Here is an 11,355-nt window from a genome sequence, read left to right on the forward strand (position 1 = left end):
ATGTTTCACCTCTGATTTAATTGTTTTTGTAAAATAACAGGATTATGAAGATTCCTAGTTCATAGAAATGAAAAATAGCACTGAAATCTTTATCACTTAAAGGGCATACTTTTGAATAACTTCTGGGATATATGTTGATAAATTTAATTCCAATGTTAAATGATTGACATTTCATTTTCTAATCTCTTTCAGACATGAAATCTGTAAGCCAATATCTCAAAATTTACTTCTGGATTTTTATATCTTGAATTCTCCTGAGTGTGTCTGTGTGTGTGTGTGTGTGTGTGTGTGTGTGTGTGTGTGTGTGATTGCATGTACGAAGTGAGGAAGATAAAGATTTAGAGAAAGGAGATATCTCATTCAATATTTTCTTCACTAAACAAACTGTACAGAAAAAATTATTCTTTAGTGCTATAGTTATTTTCGGTCTTTGTTTAGTTTCTTCATAATATTTTTGATCTATTAATTGTCCTTTCTTTTTCTTTTTTGGTCATCAAACTCGGGCCCTTGCATTTGTGAGGCAGGCGTCGGAAACACTGAGGCAAATCCCCAGCCCGTTCTATTAATTGTGAAAGACAACTAATCATATCATTCCTAGTGGGATTAATGTTTAATCATAGAAATAATACTTGAACAAAATATTCTTTACGAACAATAGAAGTATTCTTGAGCATCAAAATAGTTCTTTTCCCCAATTTGGAGGAAACTGAACAGTATAGTTTAAGAGTTTCGCCAACACCATGCTGCTAAATGTTTACCTGTGTAGCTGTTGAATGGGCCTCAGGTGAATTAGATTTTACCCCCTCTAGAAGCAGCACAATTGTAGGAATTTTCATGGCAGGCTTCACAACATGTAGTACAACGCCTTGGCACAGCAGAATTGTCACTGAGAAGGGGACTTGAAGAGGAGTGAAAGGAAAGAGAAATTGCTTTACCTTAGACTTATTCAGCTCACTGTAAAAATTTTTTTTCACATGTATGTGTTTGGAATCACAACTCCTACTCAGCACTCAGTCCTGAGGGTAAGTCATTCCCTGTGTCTTTTGCTTGCTGACAGCCCCACAGCTGAACAATGTTTTCATCTCGTTTGGCTTAGTGTAAAAAATCTCAAGTTCAAGACAGTAACTTTTAACCAAAATGTTATTGGAAAAGTTTTATTGCTGATGCTTGAATTCACTTAATCTAGCATTTATTCTCTATTCATTTCCTTCAAAACATTCTTATTAAGTACTGTTTGTGATCCAGATTGTGAGATATTGCAGAGATAACAGAGTGAAAAATAAATTTTCCTTTTAGTGAGCTTGAAATCTAGCAAAGGAAATAAATATAGCACAGTCAAACTAAAACATAACAAGCAAGCAAGTACCCAAAGCTGGATTTTTAAATTCTTCCTGAGATAAATGAACTAAGACCTTTAACAGTTTAAATTGCCTCCTGGAAGTGAAATCTCAGGACCACAGATGCTTAAAAAACAGATAGCAGAGTCCTATCTTGTGTGTTCAAGGATCTGGTTGTTTTATGAGAAGGATTTATAAGTTGGAAAAAGCAACATTTTCAGTGAAGCGTTACCACGGTATAGAGGTAAGAGGATGAGATTTGTTTTGACACTGATGAAAGCAATACTGTACAGCATGACATGAATTATCCTTCTCTTATTGAATATAGGTAAGAAGGCATTATCTTGTTCTAAATAGATGAATGGTTAGGTTAGGTAGTTTTATTTTTTCCTGTGATTGTGCGCAGTGTTACTAGAACAGTCCAGGAGCCTCTCCAAATTATTCATGAAGAGAAGAAACCGTTATTGTCAACTAAATACAGGTTGGCCCCCTAATCATGTTAGTGTATTGTAGTACCGTATACGTATAAGGACATCACATTTAATTGTAGCCTGCGACGTGACACAGGTCAACGTGACTGTCAATAGGTCAATTTATTTGCATTTGCTCTTCCTTAGTGACAAAAAATGTGCTATTAATTTAATTAAGCAAGAGTTTGTTGCATAAATTAATTCAATGACTATTATCATTAGGATTTCAGTTTGCCAATAAATGCTCTAACTGCAAGTTAATTCTACAACTTAGCTTCTTGCTATTACTTATGACAGAGTCCAGTAAATTAAAACAACTCCTTTTTCCTACCTCCTTTAAATCTTAGTATTTCTCCACTGTGTTTCATAGCTTTATGGAACTTTTAAAGAGAAAGCACTTTAGTACATATAGAGTTTTTAAAAGTAATCTGAGAGTACCCATGTCAGATGTCCTCTAATTCTGACCCACGTTCTGGGGTCATAGTCCTGTATTCCTGAATCTGTCTGTGCGAACCCAGGGATTTGCCCATCTAATAAACTTCCTGGTGATCTTACAAAGTTGAAATTTGACAGTCATTAATTTTGATGACAACCTTATACCTTCATTTGTCAAATGAGCAATCTAAAGTTCAAAACAGAGAAGAGTCTCCTCCACTGCAGTGGGATTCCCTCCATCGTATTTTTTGTCTTCTTTTTTTTTTTGTTTTTTGGTACCAGGGATTGAACTCGGGTCCTTGTGCTTGCAATGCAGGCCACCGAACCGCTGAGCTAAATCCCTGGCCCCTCTCTGTCGCATTTCTATAGGGCAAAATCTTCAGAGGGAAGAATTTCAGTCTACGGTATCAACACAAAAAATATTTTTTACTTACAAATGGTATATTTTAATGTGATCGTTTAGAATATACTGTGGTAATAGAATAACATTCAAGAGAACTGTTTAATTTAGAATGTACTCTCAACATGTAATCTTCATATAGAGAAAATATTAAAGAGTAATAATTAAATCTGCAATGTGGTCTTAATCTAGGCTTTAGATTTGTGCCAAAATTTTGAACTTGGAGAAATTAGATTCATCCATAGGAAAGTGGACACATTTTGAGGATATACTCCTAAGCGAAATAAATAACTCACACATGTGTAAATACCGAATAGTTTCTCTGGTGTGAAAAATTGTAATAGTACATAAGATCCTGAAATAATTAACAATGTGAAATAGGATGAAAGGGCTAAAGATAAAGGGAAAGTGGGAAGGGTGGGGGAAAGGGAATAAGGGAAAAGAAAAAAATATGAGAAAATGAAAAAATGGAAATAAAGTGTTTGTAAATGGGGAGGGGAGGATGGGGTGAAGGGAGGGCAGGGACAAGGGGAAACAATGAGAATCAAGACCTACCACGTAAAGGCACAGGATCCCAATAATGAATGTAATTGTATTGTATACTTAGATTGTACCAATAAACTCAATAAAAAGAAAAAAAAAGAATGGAATTTCAGAAAATGATGCTGAGAAACCACCACATGCCCCAAGTTGAGGAGCCTACATTGAAGTCTGAGACTCCTGCCTTTGTTATATGTGGTTTTCTTGATTGTTACCGTGCTAAACACTTTTGTTGACTATTGAGTTAGTAAAAATGATGATATCTGCCCTTAGAAGTGACTGGAAAATTCAGTGTTTAATTGCTTTGAAAACCAATTAAAACAAATTTTCAATTATCATGGCTTCAGTAACAGTTTTCAGCTGAAACGGGCTATCATTTTGGAACAATGAATACATTGCTCTCCACAGCCTCTGCAAAGGCTTCCTGAGAGGCAAGGCCCAGTTGTTGAAAATGTTCAAAAAGGTTTTTATCTGTGAAAAAATAAGTACTTTGAGAACTGAAAAACTGAAGCTTTTATCCATGTTAATATCTAGTGTGTGTTTTTTTTTTCTTTTTTAAAAAAAATAACTTCATGGGTAGCTTGTTTAATTTTTAGTAAATTGACTCCTCCAAATAATTGTTCCTTACTAAATGACTTCATTTTACGTAATTTTTTTACTTAAAATAAAAAAATTTGAATCTGAGAACACTCTGATTTAGGGATATTTCCAGTTCTTGTGGCCCTGTCTCCATGTTCTATTCATCGCATGACCCGATACTGTTATTTTACACAGCCCAAGGATTTCACAGGGAGTTTGCAGCCTTTTTGGTAGCTCTGCAAGGTAAACACATATATATTGAATTCCCAGACTTCACCTCTGACAGAGAGGAGGAAGGAAAACACTTCACTTCAGAGATTCCCCACATATGCAAAGCATCTCAGCTGAGAGTTTATCAGGGCTTCATCAATCAATAACTGAAAAGCCTGGTTAATGTCTAGACAGGATGTCTAAGCAGCACATTTGTGATAAGGACCCTGTTCGGTGTGCTTTAGGGCACCTTATGTTTTGGGCTCTTTTTTTCAATTCTCTTATTTCACATCTGTAAACTAGAAAATGGGACATAGTCACACGTGCATAGATAGCTTTAACATTATTTATCTATCTATTTATTTATTTTGTTAGTACTGCGATTGAACCCATCTTTCTCACTGAGCTATGTCCCCAGTCCTTTTTAAAACCATTTTTATTGATGTCTGTTTGCAATACATAATAATGATATTCATGATGGAGACCTGGTACATGCATATAACCTACCTTGATCCTTTTGGCACCTATAATCCGCTCTCTTATATCTCCTCTCTTATCTTGATTCCCTTCTCATTTCCAAAATTTCTGCTTTGTTGTTTATTATTGTCTCTCCTTTTAAAACTCATCCATTTCTTTAAATTTGGGGTTTGTCATATAAGGGAAATTGCATAATCTTGAACTTTTGCTTCTGACTAATTTCAGTTAGCATTGTGGTCTCAGATGCCATCCATTTTTCTTCAACTGACATAATTTCATTCTTCTTTGGGGATGAAAACTAACCTTTATGTTTATAGACCACATTTTCCTTTTAAATTTGTCTATTGATGAGTATCTAGGCTGTTTCACTCAGCCTATTTTAATTTTTTTCTGTTTTACTTTGAGATGGGGTCTCCTCTGTTGCCCAGGCTGGGAGGCTGGCCTTTAATTTGTGATCCTTTCTCCCTCAGCCTCTCAGAGTGCTACGTTCACAGGCATGCACCACCAAACTCAGGTATCAGTACTCTCTGGATGCCATTTTCTTTTTGGAGATAAGGCTACCATTTTATTATAGGCACAAACATGGGTATTGGCCTTTTATTTATCTATAATAATAGCTCTGTAGGATGCAAAGATCTTTCACTTCTCTTCCTTCTTCAGTGTCACATGTTTAGAACTGGGGAAATTTTTAATTCATCTCATCTGCCTTTTCTGGTTTGTTTTATGATGAATTTGTGAGAGACAGTTAGGTAATAATTCTGTGTGTTAGAAGAAAGCTGTGTCCCTGCATCCAAAGTGAGGAGATAGTTGATTTCAAGTTGGAACATGTTAAATAAGAAAACTATTGCAAAAGCCTTTTGTTACAATAGATACCGTTAAACGTAAAGCATCAGGAAGTATATTGTATCTTTGTTTTAATATTCCTATATGAACAAAAGTGTCAAAAGTATACATGTATTTCTCCTTTGTAGCCTCGTTTTGAATACAATTTTCATTTTAAGAGGGAAGTTAAAAAATATAGGTAAAATCAAACCATACAGTGTTACTATGGTTATCATCTGTTTAATGCAAGCTTTTGAGGAATATTTATTCTTGACATATTCAAATGAAGTTCAGTGAATTGTACACAGGGGGATACAAATAGATGCATTCATCTTGTCTTGAAAAAAAGGCCTTGGCTCTGTTAAATAATCTTTTATATCTTTATATTCCCAGTTAGGCATTAAAATGCACGTTCATGATAAAAATAAGGACAATATGCAGACTGTAGGCCTGAATATAAAATCCATCATCAAAAGAAATGTGAGACATTAGAAATTTTATAATATTTCCATTTTTTAAACCATTGGTATATATTAGATAATGAATACTAGGACTCTGTTGGAGTTTTCATTTTCTACCCAGTCTGGAGATCACATATATTTTCCCCTGCCATTTTTTTTATTTTTTTGTTTCCTTTTTCTTTCTTATTTATTTACTTTTGTTGTTGTTGCTGTTGTTGTTTTTGAGACAGGGTCTCATTACTAGTTCAGGCTGGCCTTAAACTCACTATGTAGCTCAGAGCGGCCTTGAAATCAGAACAATCCTCCTGCCTCAGCCTCTGGAGTGCTGGGATTATGAGTGTGCACCACCACACCTGTTCCCCTACCATTTTCTTAATTACCAAATCATTTCAGAAGCACGTGAGCATCTTATTCCCTATGCAGTGGTCATGACTGTTGTATAGATAATGTGGGAACATTTCCATCTCCTAATTTGCTTTATTAGGATATCATCCTTTGGGTGCTTAGCCATCTACAAGTAAATAACAAACACTGCTAGCTCTACATGGTAAGAAATTGAATACTTTGCAAATGGCCATGTAGCTATGACAGTAGTACCCTGTGAGCACAAGGGAGGGACTAGAAACATTTGTTGGAATTATGTTGATAATTAGTAGTAAGGATATGAGTGGAGACAACCATTCACTTGCTTTTACTGGACTGATGGTTTGCTCCTAATTCATTGTTACTAATATGCTAATGAGATGCATTCTGAATTGCTCTCTTTCTAGTATTATTGTCTATGATATTGCATAAAATGTTTACAGATGAAGCTACTTCATAGAATCCAAATATATATTCCATGGATGAGTTGTATTAATACGACAGCCTTCTGCTAAAGAGACCTGAAAGCCTAGTGTAGCACAGTAACATGGAATATATGACCTACTGAATGATGGTCAAAACAAGCTGAAGGGAAAGCAGAAAATGAATAGAAACTTATGCTAAAAAGACAAAGACTAGACCTCTGTGCAAACCAATGGAAGCGATGGGTGAAGTACAAGTATGTGTTACAGATACTGTCTAGGTCATAACAGCTTCTTTCTAAGCCACTGTTGATTTTGTTGTTTATATGGCTGATTGGTTGGTTGGCTTTCACCAAGTCTTTTAATTGAAAATGTTCTAAAATATCTTTGTAGCCTTGAAGAAACAAACAATAAGGATGTTAAGGACTAAGTGAGGATGTTATATTATTTTGGCATTTAAGCATTCTGGATTTAAAACAAGGCAAAACAGCGTATCTTAAAAATCAGTACATGGAGATATAATTTACATGTAGTAAATGTGACCAATTTTATGTGTACAGTTTTATGAGCTTACAAAATGTGCAATACACTTTTATAACATTTCTAATTATCAATAGTTCCCTTATGTTCATTTGTATTTAATCTCACATTCCTATGTCCTGGCAAGCACTGATTGGTGCATATTCAGTTTGTATTCATATATATTTGGCTTTTTCTGAATGTCACAAGATTAGGGTCTTACAATATGTAGTCACTTATGTCTAGTGACCTTCATTTAACATAGTGCTTTTCTAATTATCTATGTTATTCCATTATGAAAAAATGGGTTTTTAGGATAAATTAGTGCTTTGTACATGAGGTAAGAAATTCCGAACAGTTGTTAGTGGTCCTACTGAAAAGGTAATCATGACACTGGTTTTTAAACAGTTAAAACAGCATAAAGAAATTCCAGGTATTTCTTTATGCATACATTATTTCTGATAAACACACACATCACCAGCATCATCAAAATCATTATCCCTTGAACTTCTCCTATATATCTGCATATAAATTATATTAAAATAAATTAATTTCCTTGTCATATTTATAAACCCAGTTTTAAGATCTCTAAATGCCATATTGCCTGTCAGTTATCTAGTCATTCTAATGTTTCTAGATATCCTGTGCTTCTCACTGATTTCTTACTATCTTCTTCTATACCTTTACTTTATATATCTTACTATACTTCTTCTATACCCATGGCTATAATTCTGTGATGCTTCTGAGAAGTAGTAATATTAAATTAGAGATGAACTTAGATCTTGCAGTCTGTGTATAAAAGTGGAGATCTGGTGTGGATATGTGGGATGGATGTAAAAGAAGGAAGAATTGTGTAGGGGAAATGGGAAGGGTAGGGGGAAGGTAATAAGTGAAAAGAAAAAAATGAGAAAATGAAAAAAATGGAAATAAAGTGTTTGTAAATGGGGAGGGGAGGAGGGGGTGAAGGGAGGGCAGAGACAAGAGGAAACAATGAGAACCAAGACCTGTCATGTAGAGGTACAAGATCCAATGATGAATGTAACTGTAATGTATCCCTAAAATGTACCAATGAACTCAATGGGGAAAAAAAAAAAAGAAGGAAGAATTCATTGTTCAGTAAAAATATCAGACAGCAATGGATGCATGTAACAGGGACAATGGGAAAAAATGAGAACCAAGACCTGTCATGTGAAGGTGCAGGATCCAGTAATGAATGTAACTGTACTGTAGACCTAGATGGTACCAATAAATTCAATAAAAAGACAACAATAAAATAAAAAAGAGCTCTCTAGTGGAAAATTCATATTTAAAAAGTGTAACAAAATTTACAAAACAATATATATATATATATTCTCTCCAATGATTATTAAATTCAACTCTTGATTTATATTATCATTTAACTCTTGCAACAATCTTATCAGGTAAATTGTTATGCAGAATACCTAAAAGAAACACGGAAAGGTTGGAGTGATCCAGTGACTTGCTCAATGATATTTTTTGGGCCAGTCAGGATTTAATTTCAAGTCAAATCAACTAACAGGGACAATTTTCTGTATATTTTTCCTAGATAAGTAGTTATTTTGATTTACATGTGGATAGATGTTCTTTTAATGATTTTAAGTTTTTTTTTTCACATTTCTATCAATAGATTTAAAGCATCTGTTAAATCAATACTTGCTAACATACCTGATATTATTTACTTATTCCTTCTGTGTTACCTATTTCTGGGTTTGATTCGTTTGTTGGTTATTTTCAAGAAACAGTATTTATTTATCTTAGTCAACTTTACTATTTTTCTCCATATTCTGTTTATTAATTTCATTCTTTAGATTCTTTTTAAATCTTTTTCTCTGAATTGACTTGAAATTATAGTTGATTTTATTGGTTCTTGTCTTCTGATAAATGCATTTATAGCCCAGTAAGGAACCCAATTACTGCCTCTGTCTTCTGTTTTCTCTTTTAAAATGTAGTAATTCTATGATTGCCCATGTATTTTACAATATAATTTTATTTTTACTTCCTCTTAAATCAATTACTGAGAGTCTGTACCTATGTATACATGCAATACATGCAACTGTTTTTATTTGATGCTTAATTTTAATTAATTCCTGTTAACTACCACTTTTATGTTACTTTCTAATTTTGTTTAATTTTGGGCAATAAATACTATGCATGATTTTGGCTTCATCAAATGTACAGAGCAAGATATGGCCTAACACATGATCAGTCGTTTCCATTTTTTCCTTCAAATGAATATGCAGGTATTTCAAAGCACAGAAGTATCTTTATCTCTATGTTTAAGAATGTAACTTATTTATTCAATTTATCTACATATATTCTAAAGGCTTGATTTTGTTGGTTTCCAAGAATGGTGCATTGAATTCTCCCAGGATGATTATTGTTTCTCAGCTTCTTACACTGTATTTCTATTAGATTTTGCATTTCAAAGCTATAATACCATGTGGATGAAGGTTTATGCTTTCTATATTTTTTGTTAGATTTTAAGGTAGTCAATGCATTTGAAATTGTTTCTTTTAATAATTTTACCTTGAATTAGTTTTGCCTAATGTTAATATCACCACACCTGCTTTCTTTGTTCTGTAAGAGTAATTGCTTTATCTAAACTTTAATAAGTAAAATTATTATAAAGTTTTTCTGATATGAATACGCTGACATATCGTCTTGTCAACCTTAATGTTTTCTTACCATGGTTTTTCAATTTGTTTCATTTTCCTTTTCATCAACTTTACTTAGTTTTATGTTTTCCTTGAAATTTTCCTTTACCTTATCGCTTGGAGGCTCTATTTACCTTTCTATTTATCAAATGTTACCATTAAACTTCAATACATGTATCTAAATATGTTTTTCTATTATCAGGTTATAGCTAGCATCTACTCCCTCTAACACATGAAAATCCTCTATCTACTTTACTTTTTCCCTTTTGCTGACTCTGAAGGGAGGGCAGGGACAAGGGGAAAAAATGAGAATCAAGAACTATTATGTAAAGGTACAGGATCCCAATGATGAATGTAACTGTATTGTATACCTAGATTGTACCAATAAACTCAATAAAAAGAAAAACAAAACAAAAAAAAAACAATAAACAGTTGATCTATACATGAAAAAAAAAGAATCTCTCATAGCTTAGCTTTATATATTTTTCTTCTTAATGAATACTGATTTGAAGTTATCAGGGAATGCGTTATATGCATGATCCAGATGGTTTTGGAAGGTGTCTTGTTGCTCTGCTTATTGCTAATCTCCCCACATTCTAACTCTGGGTCTTCCTTTATTGCTCCTGCCTTAGGCTATACATCTTTGCTGCTCAATGCTCACTAAAAGGAAGACAGGTTGAAAGAGACCACAATCTGTCCTGCTCCTTTTATTATGGTACTCTTAAAAATTTACGCTGTTGGCTAAACTAGGACCTGGTATTGGTATATTACTTCAAAGCTTACTGTCTCCTTGTCTCCATTTTTAGTACCTTATTTTGTATTTTCATGACAAGTTCTTTTCATCTTGGGCTAGTTTCCTTTGCAATCTCCTCCCATCATCCTTTAGTAACAGGGTGAACTTGACGAACAGACTTAAGCATCTCATTCAAATTCATACTGATAGCCCCAGTCACTGAGCCGCCTAGGACTCAGATGCCTCCCCCTTGAGCCTCCTACTTTCCTCGGATCCGTTCCCCCTCTGCCGCCCGCCTTCTCCCACAGCTACCTTCCGCAGGCCATTTCCACCAAGTAAAAGAAATCGTATCTTGTGTCCGCCACCCAGAACCTCCACTCTTGCGATCCCTTTGCTGATGCGAGTAAGGGTGATGACCTGCTTCATGCCGGCACTGAGGATTATATCCATATAAGAATCCAACAGAGGAGCGGCAGGAAGACTTTTACCACTGTCCAAGGGATCGCTGATGATTAGGATATAAACAAACTGGTGAAGGCATTTAAGAAGAAATTTGCCTGCAATGGTACTGTAATTGAACATCAAGAAGTAATCCAGCTCCAGGGCTACCAGCACAAGAACATATGGTAGAGATTGGACTGGCCAAGGATGATTAGCTGAAGATTCGTGGGTTTGAAGAGCTTGTGGCTCATTGAAGTTTAAGTGAGGATTTCCTTGCCATGAGTAGACTATCCCTTCTGTCCCTTGTCACAAGTTTACAAACTTCACGGCTTGTGTAATGGAACCATTTGGGGTCCACTTTCACTTGGACTAGTGCAACTACTTCATGAAATAAACTGAAAAGCACCATGCAAACAAAGAAACAAACAACCAAAAAAAAAACCACAAAATCATACTGATAGTGAGTGGAAG

General features: G+C 34.6%; 1 pseudogene; it reads left to right on the top strand.

Moving 5' to 3' along the window:
• Positions 1-11,138, top strand: part of LOC104876908 — a 19,623-nt pseudogene extending 8,485 nt beyond the window's left edge.
• Positions 11,139-11,355: the final 217 nt, after the last annotated feature.

Source organism: Fukomys damarensis, unplaced genomic scaffold (assembly GCF_012274545.1).
Source record: "Fukomys damarensis isolate Sample0158 unplaced genomic scaffold, DMR_v1.0_HiC HiC_scaffold_39, whole genome shotgun sequence".
Lineage (NCBI taxonomy): Eukaryota > Metazoa > Chordata > Mammalia > Rodentia > Bathyergidae > Fukomys > Fukomys damarensis.